Raw genomic sequence first — 18,422 nt, 5'->3', positions numbered from 1 at the left:
CTGAGAGAGACAGCCTAGTAAGGGAGGACCAAGAAGGCAGAATTTTCTCAATACACAGAGGCTCTTCCTGTGGCGCCTGCATCCAAGATTTTAATATAGATAATGAAATAGGCTCAGCATCTCTTCGGATGGCCCAGCAGGTGAGCGCTGCTGAGTATCAAGGCATTTACAAAACAGGAGCTCAGAAGTTATTCCCGTGGCTGAGTGGCTCTTTATTGACATTTCCAGTCAAGGTAGAATAATTACAGCAACAGGGACTGTGGCACCAACCTCTCCTAACCACATAGGTTTCTATGTGCACAGTTGACTGATGAACTGACGCAGGAGGGTGGAAGGGTGTTTACATTATTTAATCATCAGAGCAAACACTGCAAACAGCTTGACAATGAGCATGGCTTGTGGGAGAAAACAGGCTTGCACTATGTCAGCCACAAACAGGCTGTAGATAATGTTGGGCAAATTATTTAAGTTCTTCAAGCCTCAGGTCCTCACCTATAAAATGGAATAATGATGCCCTGCAGGATGCTGTGAGAGTTACAGATAATGGAGGCAAGGGCCTGGCACAATGCTTTGCATGTGCCAGACATCTAACTAGTGGTTATTCCTGTTATTGTAATTAATGTAAGGCGTAGCTATCTATAATCTGGGGGGGTAGCCAAGGAGAAGATACATGCTACAAGTTGACTGCTGTTGTTGGATAGAGGCCATGTTCAATGGCTCTTAGCCTGCTTACATGGAGTGGATTCAGGGAAGGGTTTGCTTGGGATAGGGAAGGTGTGCGAATGAGAACATGTACTGGGTGAGTGGAGGGTAACAGGACAGACAAAGAGGGGAGAGAAGGGGAAATGGCTTTCAGAAAAGGCACTTGTATCTTGTTACTAGACTATAAGCTATTTGAAGGCAAGGCCTATGTTTCATTTTATGTTACTTTTAACTCTGTTTTTATTCATTCTTGCAGGCTCCATCAGACTCTACCACAACACCTGACACTCAGCAGACACTTGGTAAATGTTTACTGATACACACCTGGATCAGGCCCTGACTCTTGCTCGCAGGTGTGGCTCTGACTAAGCAGGAAAAGGAAATGGACAGTGGTGGTGTGGGACAATTGTCCAGCAGTGACTCTGATAAGCAGAAGTGCCCTTTGTCCCAGCAGCTGAGTCAATGCGCCATCGCACTGACACACTGTGACAGGTTCCATTCACAACACCAATAATGACATGAGGTCATTCCCTCAACAAAGCAATAAGCCCCAAACAAAGGCTCCAAATCTTAACACAGGAAAGGTCTGTCCCAGTCTGTCACCTTCTATCCCAGTTAACACATCAGGTACATGAAATATTTGACTGTCCCATCCTGGACTGGAGTTCTACACACTGCATTCATTAATTCTCCTAACAACCTTACAGAAGGTATTAGGTATAGTTTATAAGTGAAGAAAATGAAATTCACAGGGGTTAAGTACCTTGCCTAAGGTCAAATGTCAACCAGGTTTCAAAATCATAGAGGACAACACACATATAGAAAGGCATATGTATCAAAAGTTTTTTTGCAGTTCTAGCTGAAGAAACAAGCCCCCTGGTAGCCCTCTCTGATCATACCCCCTCCCAGGGCAGCCACTCTTCCGACTTCTCACAACTCTATGGGTTTTGCCTGGAATACTCTAACTTACAGTAATTTCTCCTTCCATTGAATCCTTGGATTTTTCTTATCTGTAACTTCCTAATACCCTTTTATAGTATCAATTATTTGTTCTTCTACATACCTCATCTTTCTAATTACGATTGTTATAAGCTCCTTGAGGCCAGGGGTTTATACTTCCTTATGCTCCCCCGGCACGTCTAGTATGGAGAAATGGCTCCACAACATACGTACCTACCAGTTACCTTGCACTTGCTGTGTACCTGGCACTGTTCTCAGCGCTTTACCTAGATCATCTCACTTAATCCTTCCAAGAATAATCCAATGAGGTAGGTGCTGCTATCGGCTCCCTTTTACAAGTGACAATGCTGAGGCACAAAGCAGCAAGCTTGCTCAAGGCACACAGTTAGGGAGAGACAGACAGGATTCAAACCCAGACATCGTTACTCCAGGGCCTGCGTCAATGGGAGGGCTTTCGTTATTCTCTTCTCTTTTCATAACACTTTATCCAAGTATAAAACACCCGTAGAAAAAAGACGACATAAATCACACATTTAAAGTTCAACGCATTTTGAATGTGGGGACAGCATGTCTGGGCACTTGGATTCAGCTCCTTCATTTCCCACATGGAGGAAATGTACATGGATTCCCTGGATGCTGAAAAACTATTACAATGGCCCTGTGATGAAAACCACCAGATCAGGGCCTGCCGGTCTCCTTATCAACTTATCAAGTGCAGAAAGAATTATCCTGATGTTACAAATTGGCTCCTTGTCCCTTCAGTGCTCACCACCAGGTTCCTCGGGCCAAAATCAGTCATCATATTTCAAGCTGCAATGATAAAAGTTGTATTGAGAAGAACGTTGTCAACCAAACCAGGAACCCAGGACAGGAGACGCTGGCTGAGAGCACATAGCAGTGCCTTCCTTGCAGAGAAGACTGGGATAAAGATCTGTGGGAACAGAGCAGCACCCCATTTGTCTGGGGCATAGCCAGCTACTGTGTCAACAACAGCCCTGCAACAACACAGTCATGGAACACAAGAGTAACCTGGCTTCAGGCATGCTTGTTCCCAAGTCTCTGCCCCATGTTCTGCAATGGAAAAACAATGGAAATGCCCAGCAACTGAATATCTACCTCATCAAATGCCAGACCCTAGAAGCTTCTTCCTACTACCAGTAGGATCATCCCCCCACCCCGTCCCAATCTAATTATAGAAAGATAAACGGTCTGTGACTTTCAAACTGATAAGTATCTTTTTTTTCCCTCCCTGCTTTGAATCTTCACTCATTTGATGCAAGAAATCTGAAACTAAGAACTGTTTCAAATAAAGCATCAATGCAGATATCTTGAAAAAAATAAAAAATATAAAGTTCAATGGGTTTTTACAAAGTAAGGACACCCAGATAACTCACATAAGGATCAAGAGAGAGAAAATGGTTAGCACCCCCAAAAGACCCCTTAGTGTCCCAATCTAGGCACTAACTGCACCCTTCCAGGGTGGCCACTATCCTGACTCTTCACACCATATATTCATTTATTTACTGTTGAACTTTATATAAATGACATCATATAGTATGTCCTCTGTATATCCATGAGACTCATTCACTTTGTTGCAAGTGGTGTGTTACTTTCCATTTCTATATTGTATTTTCTATATCGTATTGCACTTTCTATGTTGCAGTGTGTGGATGTGACATGATTTATCCATTCTGGTTGATGGACAGGTGACAGATTCCAAGCCTAATTAATTGTAGCCAACGCTTCTGTAAATATTTTTATACATGCTTTTTGGTACATATATGTGTGGGTTTTTCTTGAGTACCTAACTACTTGAGTATCAAGTATGGAATTGATATGATATTGGGTATGCAAAGTGATCACACCCACTTACACTCCCATCCTCAGCATCTGAGAGTTCTGCTTGCTCTAAATCCTGTCAACACTTGATATTGTCTATTTTTTTCATTTTAGTTATAATGGTAGATGTATGATGGTAGGTACTGTGGCTTTAATTGGGCTTTCACTGATGCCTAATGAAACTGCACATGTACTGGTCATTTGGATATCCTCTTCTGCAAGTGCCTTTTCATGGCTTTTTTCCATTAGGTGGTCTGCTATTTTATAGAAGTTGATGTGTAGAAGCTCCTTATATATTCTGGATGTGAGTTCTCCATCAGATATGTATGTATTGCAAGTATCTCCTCTCATGATGTAGCTTCTTTTAACTCTTATCTACAGATAAACAGAGAGTTTAACTTTAATGTAGTCTGATTGATCAATTTTTCCCTTTATAGTCAATACTTTTGAGTCTTGTTTAAAATGCATTTTTTAGGGGCTGCCTTATTAAAGACTGACTAGTGGGGCTGCCGGGCATGATCCCTAGTCTCCCTGAAGCCACGTGAGCTCAGCTAAGCCACTGCAAAGCTCTTTCTCTGGAATTTTACTCTTCAGGAAAATAAAAAATGAAACTGAAAATGGCTGTTGTTCATTCATCAAGATGACAGCACTGGGAGAAACCACCTGCGAGTCTTTGCTAGAGACCCAAATCCTGTTCTACCCTTGCTCTTTCTGAGTATGGCTTTTCAGCTTGATTTCTCAGTTTTCCATTCAATTCTGTGAGCACACCTTTCCCCTCATGCCTTCATACCTTTCCAATAAACTCTCCTAAAAATATTGCTGGGACACCTGGGTTGCTTAGTGGGTTAAGGATCCAACTCTTGATTTTGGCTCAGGTCACGATCTCATGGTTTGTGAGACTGAGCCCCACATTGGAGTCTGCAATGACAGCACGGAGCCTGCTTAGGATTCTCTCTCTCCCTCTCTGTCTACCCCTCCCTCTCTCTCAAACAAATGAACTTAAAAAAAATAATTAAAAAAATTAAAAATTCCTAATTAGCCAGAGTCTATTTCTGTGGCTTACAACCAAAGAATCCTACTGATCTCTTCTTTCATTCTCTCTATATTGACATTATCTATTTATGTGGCACTAAGCACAAAAGTACAGCTTGACCAGTCACACTGTCCAAATAAAAAATTTCACCTTCTTGAAACTCAGTCCTCATTCTTTCAAGTCTGCAGTATGATTTTTCTTTTTTTTAATGCTGATTTATTTTTGAGAGAGAGAGAGAGACTAGGTGGGGGGGAAGAGCAGAGAGAGGGAGAGAGAACCCCAACCAGGCTCTGTGCTATCAACGCAGAACCTGACACATGGCTCAATCCCATGAACCATGAGATCATGACCCCAGTCGATACCAATATCACGAGTCAGACACCCAACCAAATGAGCCACCCAGGCATCCCACTGCAGTATAATTTTTAAAAACTATGAGCTTTCTGACAACCCAGAGCTGGCTCTGCTGTGACACTCCCATCAGGAAAAACAATGAGAGTTTCAACTCACTGGCTCCTAGAGAAATGAAGAAGGGGAAATCTAGCTAAATCTGGACATTCTCCAATAAAACAGACAATAGAAAGGTGCAACCGAGAGAGCATTAACTACCCTTAACAAAGTATCAGGCATAACTGCTGCAGCTGTGCCGAAGTATGATAATTATTTTTTTGACTGATAGCTATAATGATGAGCATTGATAATTTACGTGGAAGAGCAAACAATACTTTGTGTAGAATATTATTCAAATAAGGAACACTTCTAAAAATCAAATTATCCTAAGTAGGAAGCATGGGGGCAGGGGGTGATGATCTGCAGAAACATTGTTATAACTGAAGGGTGTTTGGGGAATCAGCTCAATAATCATGCACCCAGACCCTTTATGTTTCACAAAATCAGAGCACGGGCCAACATTAACAAGAGAGATTTTTTAAAAACAAACAAATTATATCTCTGAATGAGTCTCTGCTGGCAAGTCATACATATACTGCATCAAAGCAATTGTGACATGAGGCATTTCTGGATTATATCTTTTGGAAGTATTTTTAGAAACCATGGTGTTTTCTTCAGCATGACCTTAGTGGTGGCAAATTTTCATTCCTTGACATTGACTGGGTGGATTTCTCAAAAACAGTCAAAACCCAGAGTCAAAGCTAGTGAGTAAATTTCTATAAATATATTTCCTTTTTAAAAAAAAAAATGGGGACACACATTGGGACACCTTGTGGCTCAGTTCCTTATGCATCAGTCTCTTGATTTTGGCTCAGGTCATGACCCCAGGATTGTGGGATAGAGCCTCTCATTGGGTACCATGCTGAGTATGCAGCCTGTTCCAGATTCTCCTCTCCCTCTGTCCCTCTCCTCTGCTTATACACTCTCTAAAATTAAAAAAAAAGGGGGGGGGGACAACACAACATAGTGTGGGCTTCAGAGTTAGAGAAATCTGTATTATTATTTTTTAATGTTTTATTTTTATTTTTGAGTGAGAGAGAGACTGGATGAGCAGGGGAAGGGGAGAGAGGAAGAGGGAGAGACAGAATCTGAAGCAGACTTTGGGTTCTGAGCTACCAGCACAGAGCCCAAGGTGGGGCTTGAACCCATGAACCACGAGATCATGACGTGAGCAGAAGTCAGACGCTTAACCAACAGAGCCACTCAGGCGCCCCAAGAAATCTCTGTTTTGACACTTGATGGTATATGATCTTGAACACAAGATAGCCTACTTGAGGCTCAATTTCCTTATATGTAAGAAGGAACTAACAGTCTGATGGGTGTGGTTGATAAATGAGATAATGTATCTGAAGCTATTATATCTTTAGCTTTTATTATTGTGACTAACGAAGGAGAATGGCTTTTTTCTGTTGAATGTAAATTGGTTCTGAAAAGACTTTCCACAAAACAGTTTACAAATTTTAGGCATCACCATGAGTGATCGACAAGACTTGCAACTGTCTCTGGATTTATGTGATCCAGCACAGACCAGAAATTATTTTTAAAAGGACCCTAAGAACAAAATACCAGAGTCCAAGTACTAAAGCTGGTGCATTTATTCACAGGTGTGCCTCCTGGTGTCAGAGGAGGCCTAGACACTCTTGCTCTAATTCTGATCCACCCCTAGCAATGACCATGATGGGGCCCATGCAGAAATGGTAGCTTTTGGTGCAGGGAAAAATGAAAGAACTGATGGAGGAAAGAGTTCTCAAGGGAAACCAGATTCACTCAGAGGACATCTTTTACCCATAGACATATACACTAAGGCACTGCGGGAGGATCAGGGTCAGAATGGCTGCTTTAATAAGCTGCATCTTCATAATTCAGAAGGGCTGTTTTCTAGGGTGGTATTGGTCCAGGGGAATAGGCTGGTCTTCTGATGGTCAAGCTTCATTTGGTTCAGCAACTGGATTAACAATCTTTCCTTGGTACTTGCCTAATACCTTGCTCTGCTCTACTTCTGTGGGAACAAAAATAGGTCACTGAACACGCCACAAAATCTGGTTATCTTGACCCCTGAGTCTTGGTGTCCTTGTCAATAAAATGAGGAAAATCACACCTATTTCACGGTACTATGCAAGTTAAGTGTGATCTCATGAAAAGCATCATTATAATGTCTGACACATAGCAGTTGCTTGATGAATAAATTATTGGCTTGAAACAAAGAAGGAAATGCAAAATGTTGCATCTGAACTACTAAGAAGATAATCTATAGATTGAGAGAAAAACTTAGTCTACTCTGGATAATTCTACAATTTGCTGAATTTTGTTTGGAGTAACTGCTATTGTATCTTGAATGTATATTTTCTCCAAATACTTTCTCTATATTTTCTTGTTTATCTACATATATCTTATAATTTTGCTTCATTAAAAGAATTAAAAACCACTTAGCCAATTACTCTTGAGAAAATCTGTTCATAAATATCCAGGTCTTGCACTCCACCAGTCTGCCATTTTCTTCGAATTACAGAGCTAGTGAATGAAATTCCACAGAGAACAAATATTCACTACATGATGAAATATTCCTTCCATCAATCCCCTGGACCCTGTGTGGAGTTCAAGGATCTGTTTCTGTTTTGATCATGACTGTGTATCTAAGAGCACAGACTTAGTGGAGGAGTTCTTCAGAGGGGAAAAACAGGAACTGTTCATTCTGTCATCACTGCCTTGTTCACATAATGGATGTGTGTGTCCTGTGGCGAGTCAGGGATAATGTGCCAAAGACAGGAAGAGACTGGGTCAAAGGTGTCATTATCTCGTTTGAGACTTCTCCACCAGATGACCACCCTCACATTTCATAAACAATGGCTCTCCAATTGCTGACGGCCATCATCACTTTGGAAGAGCTTTGGAAGAGTAATAAACCAAAAGACCAAACCTAGGGGGCCGGGAATGAGGGCCGGAAGACCGCCTTTCTGCCACCCATGGAATTCATTTAATACCCTTGGGCCTCAGCTTCCACGTCTGTGAAGTGAGCAGGGTGAATTAAATGACTCTGAATTTGTCTCGTGTTTAAAACTGTATAATTTATACCTATTCTTCCACATTTTTATTGTGAAAGACAGCAATGGAAACCACTTCACTTTGACCAGGATGGATGAAGAATAAAACGTTGCTTTGATCATAAAAATGAAAGAAATGATAAAATATGAATTCAAGTTAAAGAGAAATATATATGCAGTGCTGGGCCACCTGGGTGGCTCCATCAGTTAAGCATCTGACTTCGGTTCAGGTCATGATCTCATGGTATGTGAGTTTGAGCCCCGCATTTGACTGTCTGCTGTCAGCAGAGAGCCCAATTTGGATCCTCTGTCCCCCTCTCTCTCTGCTCTCCCCTGCTGGTGCTCTCTCTTTTTCTCTCAAAAATAAGATAAACATTTAAAAAAAATATATATATAAATATACAGGGCATCTTGGTGGCTCTGTTGGTTGGGCATTTGACTTCAGCTCAGGTCATGATCTCACGGTCAGTGAGTTTGAGCCCCACATCAGTCTCTGTGCTGACATCCTGGAGCCCAGAGTCTGCTTTGGATTCTGTGTCTCCCTCTCTCTCTGCCCCTCCCCCACTCATGCTGTCTCTCTGCCTCTCAAAAATAAATACATGTTAAAAAAAATTTAAAAATACATATATACAGGGGCGCCTGGGTGGCTCAGTCGGTTGAGCGTCCGACTTCAGCTTGGGTCATGATCTCGTGGCTCGTGGGTTCGAGCCCTGCGTCAGGCTCTGTGCTGACAGCCAGCTCAGAGCCTGGGGCCTGTTTTAGATTCTGTGCCTCCCTCTCTCTCTGACCCTCCTCTGCTCAAGCTGTCTCTGTCTCTCAGAAATAAATATAACATTAAAAAAAATACATATATACATACATATACATATACACTGCCATCTAGCCATCATTACCAGAGAGCTGCCTGCCCCTTGTGTGACAAGCCTGCTTGTCATAGTCTTTTTCTCACCAACTATGGTAATGACAGAACACTATCTGTGAATCCTCAAAATGGCTCATTTAATTCCAACTTGTGAACTGTCAAGACTGACCAGGGCTGCAGACAGACAGGGTGTCTCCTCCCCACTAACTGTGGTCAACATGTAAGCAGTAGGGGCAGGAACAAGTGGTAGAGGTTAAGTCACGGTGAACTAAGGAGCAAAACTGGCATCCAAACTGCTGAATATCGTGTTCTTCATGAGCTGATCATGTCTAACATTTCTTGAGTATTTATGCCAGGACTTAAAGCCACGTGCTTGATATACATTATCTAATGCTTATCACCTGTACTTTGCGGGTCAGGAGACCAGGGCTACAGAAGCTCAGGGTCCCAGCTGTGCTACTCAGCCGTATTGTAATGGCCGCTCTTTCACAGAGGAGCTGGACAGGGGACTTTCTCCTGTGCCTTCTTTCCAGGTCCAGTGATTCACATTCCTTCCTCTCATTCCTGAGGGATTGGGTAGCTCAGAAAGTTTGACACTTGACCTGCTCTTTGACTTTTTGTAAGTGTTTTCCTTTAAGTGCCAAATGGTTTGATGATGACTCCTGTCTTCCATGATCAAATCAACTGCTACCAGTGGTAACCCCAGGCACTTGCTGTGTTAGACATCAGTTCTTGTGGTCGTTTTGAGCTAGGACTTGAGTGTTTACGGCAAGACATGTTGTAGACTTGGAGAAGAGGTAAAAGTGAGCCTGGAACTTAGCCACTTCCTAGAAGACAGAGCTGAATGCACATTCCTTTTTGCACTGCACCCAGTTTTGTATCCAGGCATCAAAAGATAAAGAATCAGTATGGTATAATGGAAACAGCAATGGAATAAGAGTAGAAGAACATGGGCACAGGTCTCTGTCACCCCCGTTCCTGCCCAACCATCTCTGCTCTGCTCCCCTCTCCTCTGCCCACACTGGAATAGAGCCCTGATATTGAGAAGTACCCAATGTCAAGGGGTGTTTCTAATTCAGGAGGGGCAGAGAAGAAGAAAGGCTGAAATCTCCTTATCATATTAAAAATGGTAACAATTTTTCAATGTACACTATGTGCCAGGCACTGCACAAAATAATTTTTCTTAGATGATCTTATTTCCTTCCCACAAAGCTCCTATGAGAGAGACATTGTTATTAATATTAACTTCATATAAAGACAAAGAAAATGAGGCACAGAGATGTTAAATAATATGCCCAAGCTGTACAGATAGGAGCTGATAAAGCTGAGATTTAAGAGCAGCTTTGCCACTAAAAACAAAGGGATTTGCTTTGAAAAGAATTGTGTGAAAGTGCTAGAAAGGGGCAAATTCCTAGGAAACCAAGAGACTGTCTGGAACTGACCTTCTCTGAAACTACCTCGCAAGGGGATAACAAATAGAAAAGGAGCACATTCTCCCATATTATCTTTGTTGAACATATTTTTGGTACATGAAGGAGGGGCCAGTTAATATTGCCTAGTGAGATGCGTGAGCCTGATGGCTGGCTGCGTGTCAACCCAACACAGTTACGTCCTGGTCTTTGGCCAACATGGCACAACATACTATCTCTGCCTAAGTAAGTGAACAAGCAGAGCGGGGTCNTGTGTGTGTGTGTGTGTGTGTGTGTGTGTGTGTGTGTGTGTGAAGGATGTGTACAGTGTAGGCACAAAGCCCACAGGCACACCTTGCATTCTTGGCTAAAATTTCTTCCTCCCCGTAAAGAAGAGAGATTATGTGATTGTTTAGTCATTCTTCTCTTCCTGGAGTGGCTCTGGGAGGGCTGTAGTCTGGCTGGGGCTTAAGCTCCCAGGTGGACCAAGCATGAAGGCCGGCTACTGACACCCTCTGTGCCTGCGGGTTTGGGTGAGAAAGGGAACCAGGAACAATGACGCAGGCAAAGGCTGTCCTGTGCTGTGAAAACTGAACTCTCTAAGGAGTCAGAAGAGAGCCTACTCCTCCCTCAGCTACCCATACTCTCTATCTTTACAGGTTCTCAAGATAAAGTGAAGCTATTTGGCTTTTTGAAGCTAGAGATTTCATGCTTTCTACAGAAACTTAATCAGTATAACTTCCTTAAGTCACCCCACTTCCAAATGGCAAACTCAGTGAGACCAAAAGAAGTTGTATTTTTCTAATTTAATCAACTCCCCCCTATTCCTCCTGTACCTGGTTGATGAATATCCATCACACTCCAACACGAGGAATTATGGCTTTTCCTTCCTGGCAGCATGTGGTCTAGGCTTGCTGTTTAAATGTGCAATGCTAGCTCTGGTCTCATAATTCAAGTCCCAGTATTGATCCTAACTGTACATTTACAGGAACCTGCCAATCCTCCTGAAAATTGGCATCTTTCCAGTTTTTAAAGCAAAAAGATTTCTGGGGCTCAGTCAACTTTTTGTGTGCTTTTAATAACCTTTTGATTGCAAACTCTTTGTGTTTCCATTACTCAACACTTCAGGTAAGAATTCTGTTTAAGAAACATGTCCTTGCTTGTAAAACCGGTCAGTCAAATAGGGACACTTACAGGCAAATTAATTAAAAAGATAGAATCACATGATTTCAAAGCTCTTCTTGCTGTCTCCTCCTCCTCATTTCTCCCCCACCCTCTCTTTTTTTTTTTCTTCTTTTGTCCACTGCTTTCATTCTATATACTGTCTTCCAGAACCTCCTTCCAGGACCTTGCTTCAGTTAGTGGATTTTGTCAAAAAGACTAATCAGTCCCATTAAGGAAAATGAAAATCTATTCAATGATCAGATCAATGACAAGAGCAGGGGTTTTTGTTAACTTCTTACAGCATATTTTGGGTTTGGGGTGGGATGGTAGGGAAGAGAAACAGGAAAAATAAATCTGAAGAATTAAGGGAGAGACTGTGATGTGATCACCTTTGTAGCCTCCAGACAGCCTAATGCAGCCTGTGAGTCTAAAACAAATGTTTATTGGGGTGCCTGGGTGGCTCAGTCGGTTAAGCGTCCAACTTCAGCTCAGGTCATGATCTCATGGTCTGTGGGTCTGAGCCCTGCGTTGGGCTCTGTGCTGACAGCTCAGAGCCTAGGGTCTGTTTCAGATTCTGTGTCTCCCTCTCTCTCTGCCCCTCCCCAGCTCGTGCTGTCTCAAAAATAGATAAACATTAAAAAAAATTTTTTTTAAATAAAACAAATGTTTACTGAGTGGCTCCTATGCAGAATCAATGGTGAACAAAATAGATTGGGTGTTTGCCTTCCAGAGCCCTTAGGCTCAGAATGAGGGAGAAAATTGACTTTAAAAAATGGGGTGCCTGGATGGCTTAGTTGGCTAAATGTCCAACTCTTGGTTTCAGCTCAAGTCATGATTTCACAGGTTTGCAAGTTCGAGCCCCACATGGGGTTTTGCATTGACAGTGTGGAGGCTGCATGGGATTCTCTGTCTCCCTCTCTCTCTGCCCCTCCCTAACGCACTCTGTCTCTCCCAAAATAAATAAATAAATAAACAAACAAACTTAAAAAAACTATACTAAGTGTGATGAAATAAAGGAACACACTTAGCAGGGAGCATATGCCTTGAGCCCTGCTCTAGCCCAGCGGGTCAGGGAGGCGTCCCCTAAGGAAGCTTTGACACTGAAGTGTAGACCTAAAGTATGAGGAGGAGTTAAGGACGCTGCAAATTACAAGCCCTTCAAGAAAGCAAAGGCTTTTATCTACTCTTCAAACAACTAGAGTTCCAGTTCTTGCGTGTGTACAAGAGACAGGAATGAAACGTTAAAAATGTCATCCACATCTTTCGTTTTATATGCAGTGGAATTAAAATCCCCTCATGAGCTGCCCAAGGCCACTTGGACTGGGACTGGACCCCTCAGGGGCTGTTGGCCCTCAGCCCAGAGCCCGCTGGACCAAACCACAAGACGGGCGGTTTCAGTGGCCACAGCAGACTGACAAAGCAGGGCCGAGGGAACCTGAGACACACAGATGGAGGGCTTTTCCCATATTCAAATGGTATGTAGTGGGTCAGGGATAACAGTTTTTAAAACTGAACTTTTCAGAACTCAGTGCTGCTTCTGAAGAATGGCTGGATATGTTCAGGTATTTCTGACCACAATGTTTTTTTTTTTTTAAATGTTTATTTCTGAGAGAGAGACAGCGTGAACAGGGGAGGGTCAGAGAGAGAGGGAGACACAGAATCCGAAATAGGCTCCAGGCTCTGAGCTAGCTGTCAGCACAGAGCCCAATGTGGGGCTTGAACCCACGAACGTGAGATCATGACCTGAGCCGAAGCTGGATGCCTACCCGACTGAGCCACCCAGGGAGCCCCTGACCAAAATGTTTTTGTAAACCAGCAACAAAGAGTGAACCGGGCAGGTTTCCCCACCGGGACACAGAGGGCAAACATGACGCTGAAGTGAAAACAGTCCTGTGGTGATGTGATTAATCAATTCAAAGTGGTATTTAAGGTCTACCGACTTCACCCACTAGTCCAACAAGGACTACAATTAGCCCTAAACTCTAATCTTAACCACACTTGAGAAGCAGTCCTGAGTTAACAGGCGGGGCATTTTTTAAATGCCTGTGACAGACACCCCCTGGGAAGTTAATGCCACCTAAGTAACTTCCCTCAGCAGCTTCCCCATTTTCGTTCTTCTCTTTGCAACACTGCCCCACCGAGTAAAGACCAACACCTCTATTTCTCAGTATCGGGTAGCTTGTCCTCAGCAAACTACCAAGATGCAGAGTGGATTAGAAGGCCTGGTAAATACGGAGGGAAAAACCTACTTTCTGGTCCACTCTGGCATCGCCAAACTTACAAGTGAATACAACAAGGGCAATAATCCAAGAGCTTCACTACCACCTACTTTTAAGCAAAGACAGTCAGAGAAAGGTTTCCAAAAGCTGCCAGGAGGTATCTCTCAGAAGAGAAGTCTCTGTTAAGAATGCAGGGAAAGACATTATAGACTACCTCTAAACCTCAAATTCATCTCCACTTCACACCTCTTCAGGGGACAAAAGATTGGAAATGTCCCTCCAATCAAAACAAGATCTCTCTCAGCCTTTCCATGATTCTTAGCCCCTGCTTTGTGTTGGCCTCTTTGTCTCTGCAAAGAAGCTGCTTCATTGAAACATCACAGAAGAAAAACACAGTTGTCCCTCAGACAATGAAGTCGCCTGCATACAGGCATTTCCAATGTAGGCAGGAGACAAAGCCTGCAGAATTCTCAACCTGTTGCTATAGTAGCAGAAAGAATGTGATTCAAGCAGCTCTGTTGAGATCCATATCCAAATCCCTCCAGCTCCCAGAGAGAACATTAACTCTTCACTGCCCCTTCTTGGGGGCAGAATCACCTGGGAGGAACCCTAAATTTGTCTTAGGCACTAGATATTGTACTCTCAGCATCCACTCACTCATGCATTCACTCATTATCTATTTAACTAGATCCTCTTATGCTGGGTCCTAGGGTTTCGGTGGTAAACAATGCAGATACGGCCCTTGAGACTAAGTAAGAGGAGGTGTAGGATATTAAATTATTACTCAGATAACAATATACTATGCAGCATTAGTGTTATATGGGAGACCCGTGAGGTTTCCAGCAAAGCCATCACCAGAATGGAAACAACCTATCCAAGACAACGAGATTATACATTAATTGTAGCAGACTCCATATATTCAGAGCCACTGCAATTATTTGATTGTTTGCATGTGCTAATTTGACAAGAATACCACTAGAAATGCCTGTTCCAACCACATCATTCCTCCTACAAAGCATTAGTTTAAATGAGTTGTTTAATCAAATCAGCATTCCACATAAAATAGAAATGGCATTGTTAGAGAACCACTGCAAGCAATTGCTGAACAGTCACTAGGCAACAGAAATGGCAGGTGAGGGCTCAGAAAATACGTGAAATAAGTACAGTCACAGGGACCCTGGGAGGACTTCTATCTAAACAGTCCCCACCCCAATTTATTTCTGTGATCAAAACAGTAGCAAAGAAACCTTAGGAAATAGAGTTTAGAAATGACCTACAATCCAGCTTATTTTCCTTAACACTGTGGTACAGAAATCTTATATTATTGAACACCTTCCTGTTAGAATTCTTTATTTCCCATGGAGCATTAATACCAGGAGGGAGGGGTTTCTTAGGAAGATAAACTCATTAGGTAATGATAGCCTGACATGCTTTTTGTGAAACAAGGCAGCATCGATCAGATTGTCAAGCAAAAGCTTAAGAAACCAAGAGGACAGATTTCTAATCTCAGATGGCCAGGAGATGTGGTTTCATAAAAATTACATAATCTTTTGTATCTCAGTTTCCTCAGAGGTAAATTTAATACACTATGTAGATCCAAAGGCACAGAATGATCAATAGCAATGCCTATAGATCTGTGGCCTGAAATAAAGTACAGTTGACCCCTCAACAACCCAGGAGTTGGGGGAATGGACACCCCACACAGCTGAAAGTCCAAATGTAACTTTTGACTCCCCCAAACCTAACCACTAATAGCCTGCTATTGACCAGAAGCCTTACTGATAAGATTAACCACCAATGAGTACATATTCTATGTATGTTTTATGTACTGTATTCTTATAACAATGTAAGCTAGAGAAAAGCAAATGTTATTAAGAGAATCATAAAGAAGAGAAAATACATTTACAGTTCTGTAAAAAAAACTCCACATTTGTGTGGACTTGTGCAGTTCAAACCCGTGCTGTTCATCAACTGTACTCCATTGTTGTTCTCAGTTAACACCGTAAAACAGTTTCTGTTGTGAAGAATATTTGAGAAGCTCAATCATATTTCAGAACATGGGTTTCCTATCTCAACCCGAGGCACAGGACTATATAGGTCTTTCATTAAGCAATCCAGGGAGAAACAGGCCATCAAAAAGGATATTCACGTAAATCTCTTTTAACCAGTGCACCATTGGGCTAGGATTTGGGAAAAGGTTCCAAATGATCTGACAAGATGGAAATTAGTTTCTTTTCACCTAAGAAGTGATGGTAGCAAAGGGATGTTATATGACCTAAAACAATGACTTCACCCCAAATCATGCCCATCCTGGAAGTGGGCAGTGAACAACCGAACTCACGATCCCTTTACATTTTGGAGAACGAGGTGAGAATAGAAATGGAGGCATTCTGTCAGGATTCTAGTGCTATCTCTCTGTCTATCAAGTTTGAGGTACTTGCAGGAAGTTTTTTCCCTTTAAGACTCCATTGCAGATCATAGCAGCAAAGACATTTACCTCTATACTTTCTGCCTCTTGGTTATTCTGGGACCCAGCTTTCCCTTCACCAGCTTTTCAAAGAAGAAAAAATATAAATCCCTCACGTGTCCTTCCCCCATCATGGGAATTTACTTTAATGACCATAATTCTTTACTTCTTTCTGTAACCATGCCCTTTGCCCCATGACTTTGCAGTTTCTCTCTGCAAATTTGTATTTCTCTAGCCTTTGACAGTAGATTTGGCCATGTGACCTGCTTTGTCCAACAGGATGTTAACAGATTAATGACATAACCGGAAGCTTGAAATGAGCTAGCTCATTGTGGCTTATGCTCTTCTATGTCTGCTATCATCATGAGAAGAATGTGCCCAAACAGCTGATCCTAGAGAAAAGTTGAGGGACACATAAAATAAAGCCACCCCAATGAAGCCAAGCCAAGATCAGTTGATTCTGCCCTCCCTAACTGCAGACATAGGGGCTAATAAAAATATATTGTTGTGGGGCACCTGGGTGGCTCAGTCTGTTAAGTGTCCTACTCTTGGTTTTGGCTCAGGTCATGGTCTCATGGTTCCTGGGACTGAGCCCCACATAGGGCTCTGGCTTGCCTGGGATTCTTTCTCCCCNCTGTTTTCTCTCTCTCTCTCTCAAAAATAAATAAATGAACTTTTTTTTCTTTTTTTAAAAAAAGCATACTGTTGTATGTTACTGAGATTTTGTGGTTGTTTGTAATGTAACATTATTGTAGCAACAACTGATACACTCACCACAGTAAAAATCCACCTGTAGTTTAAGGGCTAAAACAGTTTGCCTTGTTTTCTTAATAGGTAACAAGTAAGGGTCCTATTATATCCCCAATGCCAAAGAATTACTCAGGAAATCTATACAATGTTCTAAATCTCAGGGGATACAACAGTAAATAAACTGTGTAATTGTAGCCATCAATCTGCACCTGTGAATTTTTCTCTTCTAGGATCAAGTCAAGGTGATTGCCCAAAGGTGATTATAAAGTTTTCTGATGTGGCTTGAAATACAGTTAAGTCTTGGTTTGCTAGTATAATTCCTTCCAGAAACATGCTTGTAATCCAAAGCACTTGTTTATTGAAGCGAATTTTGAGAACCATCGTCTCAGTTGTCATCATGTGAATGAAGTTCGACATCACATCCTACTCGTATTGCAAGACATCACTCGTTTATCAAGTTAAAATTTATTACAAATGTTTGCTCATCTTGCAGAACACTCACAGAACAAGTTTCTAGCAATCCAAGGTTTTACATATATCAAATCAGTAAAGAACTCGTAACCACTGGAGTGTTGTTTGCCTAAGTACAGAGGAACTGGAATCACTGCACCTTTCAGTAACGTAAGGGACTAACATGACTGCTGCTTATTGTTTTTCAATCCTAGCCAATCACTAGAGCTTTCTAAATTATAGATTCCTAGTCCCCATCTATAGATACTTAGTTGAATAATCTGACATAGGCATATGTGTTGTTAAAAAGGTCTCGATGTAATACTGATGATCGTAAGAACTGGAAACACCCCCCGCCCCCTGCCTCGTCTAATAGAATCCCTCTAACCATTGACTGAATTTCTTATGCTGAGTTGCACTAAGTGTTTGTGATGATGTTAACAGACCAAAAAGTGAACACAGATGCACCATCTCCAGATGACCACACGAATCCATTAGTTACTGTGAGCATAAAAGACCATTCCAAAATTCAGTAGCTCAAAACAATATTACTACTTAATTGTTCCTGAGTCCTGAGTCCTTGGATCAATCGCTTCATGTGAGCTCTCCTGGGCCCACTCACATGTCAGGTCAGCTGGCTGGTCCAGGATTTCCTCCTCACATATCTGGTATAAGATCACCATCAGCTGGGGAGACTAGGGCCTCTGGGCCACAGCAAGTAGGTCCAGGGGTGTCCATATGGTAACCAAACTGAATTCTAGGTGAGCAAGTAGAAGTGTGAGAGCCTGTGTAAGCCCTATTCTGGGGACTGGTACACATTCACACTTTTACTTCTGCACCTTCTATTGGCAAGAGTAAGTTACAAGGCCAAGCCCACATTCAGGGGCTGGGTAAACAGACTCTACCTCTTGATAAGAGGAGCTACAAAGTCATATCACAAGAGATTAGCTTCAAAGTCTATTTATTATACAACCAAAGGGAGAAAAAGGTTGCCTTATGTCAAGTATGATTTCTCAGTGTGGCCAAAGTTTTCACCTTAACCTCGAAAAAAGTTATACAATCGTTAGGGTGAAGTT

At 42.2% G+C, this 18,422-nt stretch overlaps 1 protein-coding gene and 1 pseudogene across 3 annotated transcripts in view; one reads left to right on the top strand and one right to left on the bottom strand.

The window, feature by feature from the left end:
• Positions 1 to 18,422, bottom strand: part of STON2 (stonin 2) — a 116,878-nt gene that overhangs the window by 38,827 nt on the left and 59,629 nt on the right. The window lies entirely within an intron of this gene.
• LOC144220408 (gametocyte-specific factor 1 pseudogene) lies at positions 2,268 to 2,855 on the top strand (annotated as a pseudogene).

This window comes from Crocuta crocuta, unplaced genomic scaffold, assembly GCF_008692635.1.
Source record: "Crocuta crocuta isolate KB4526 unplaced genomic scaffold, BGI_CrCroc_1.0 scaffold186, whole genome shotgun sequence".
NCBI classification, from domain to species: Eukaryota; Metazoa; Chordata; class Mammalia; order Carnivora; family Hyaenidae; genus Crocuta; species Crocuta crocuta.
Note: the sequence above shows the minus strand (reverse complement) of the source record. Positions and strands in the feature narration are given on the sequence as shown.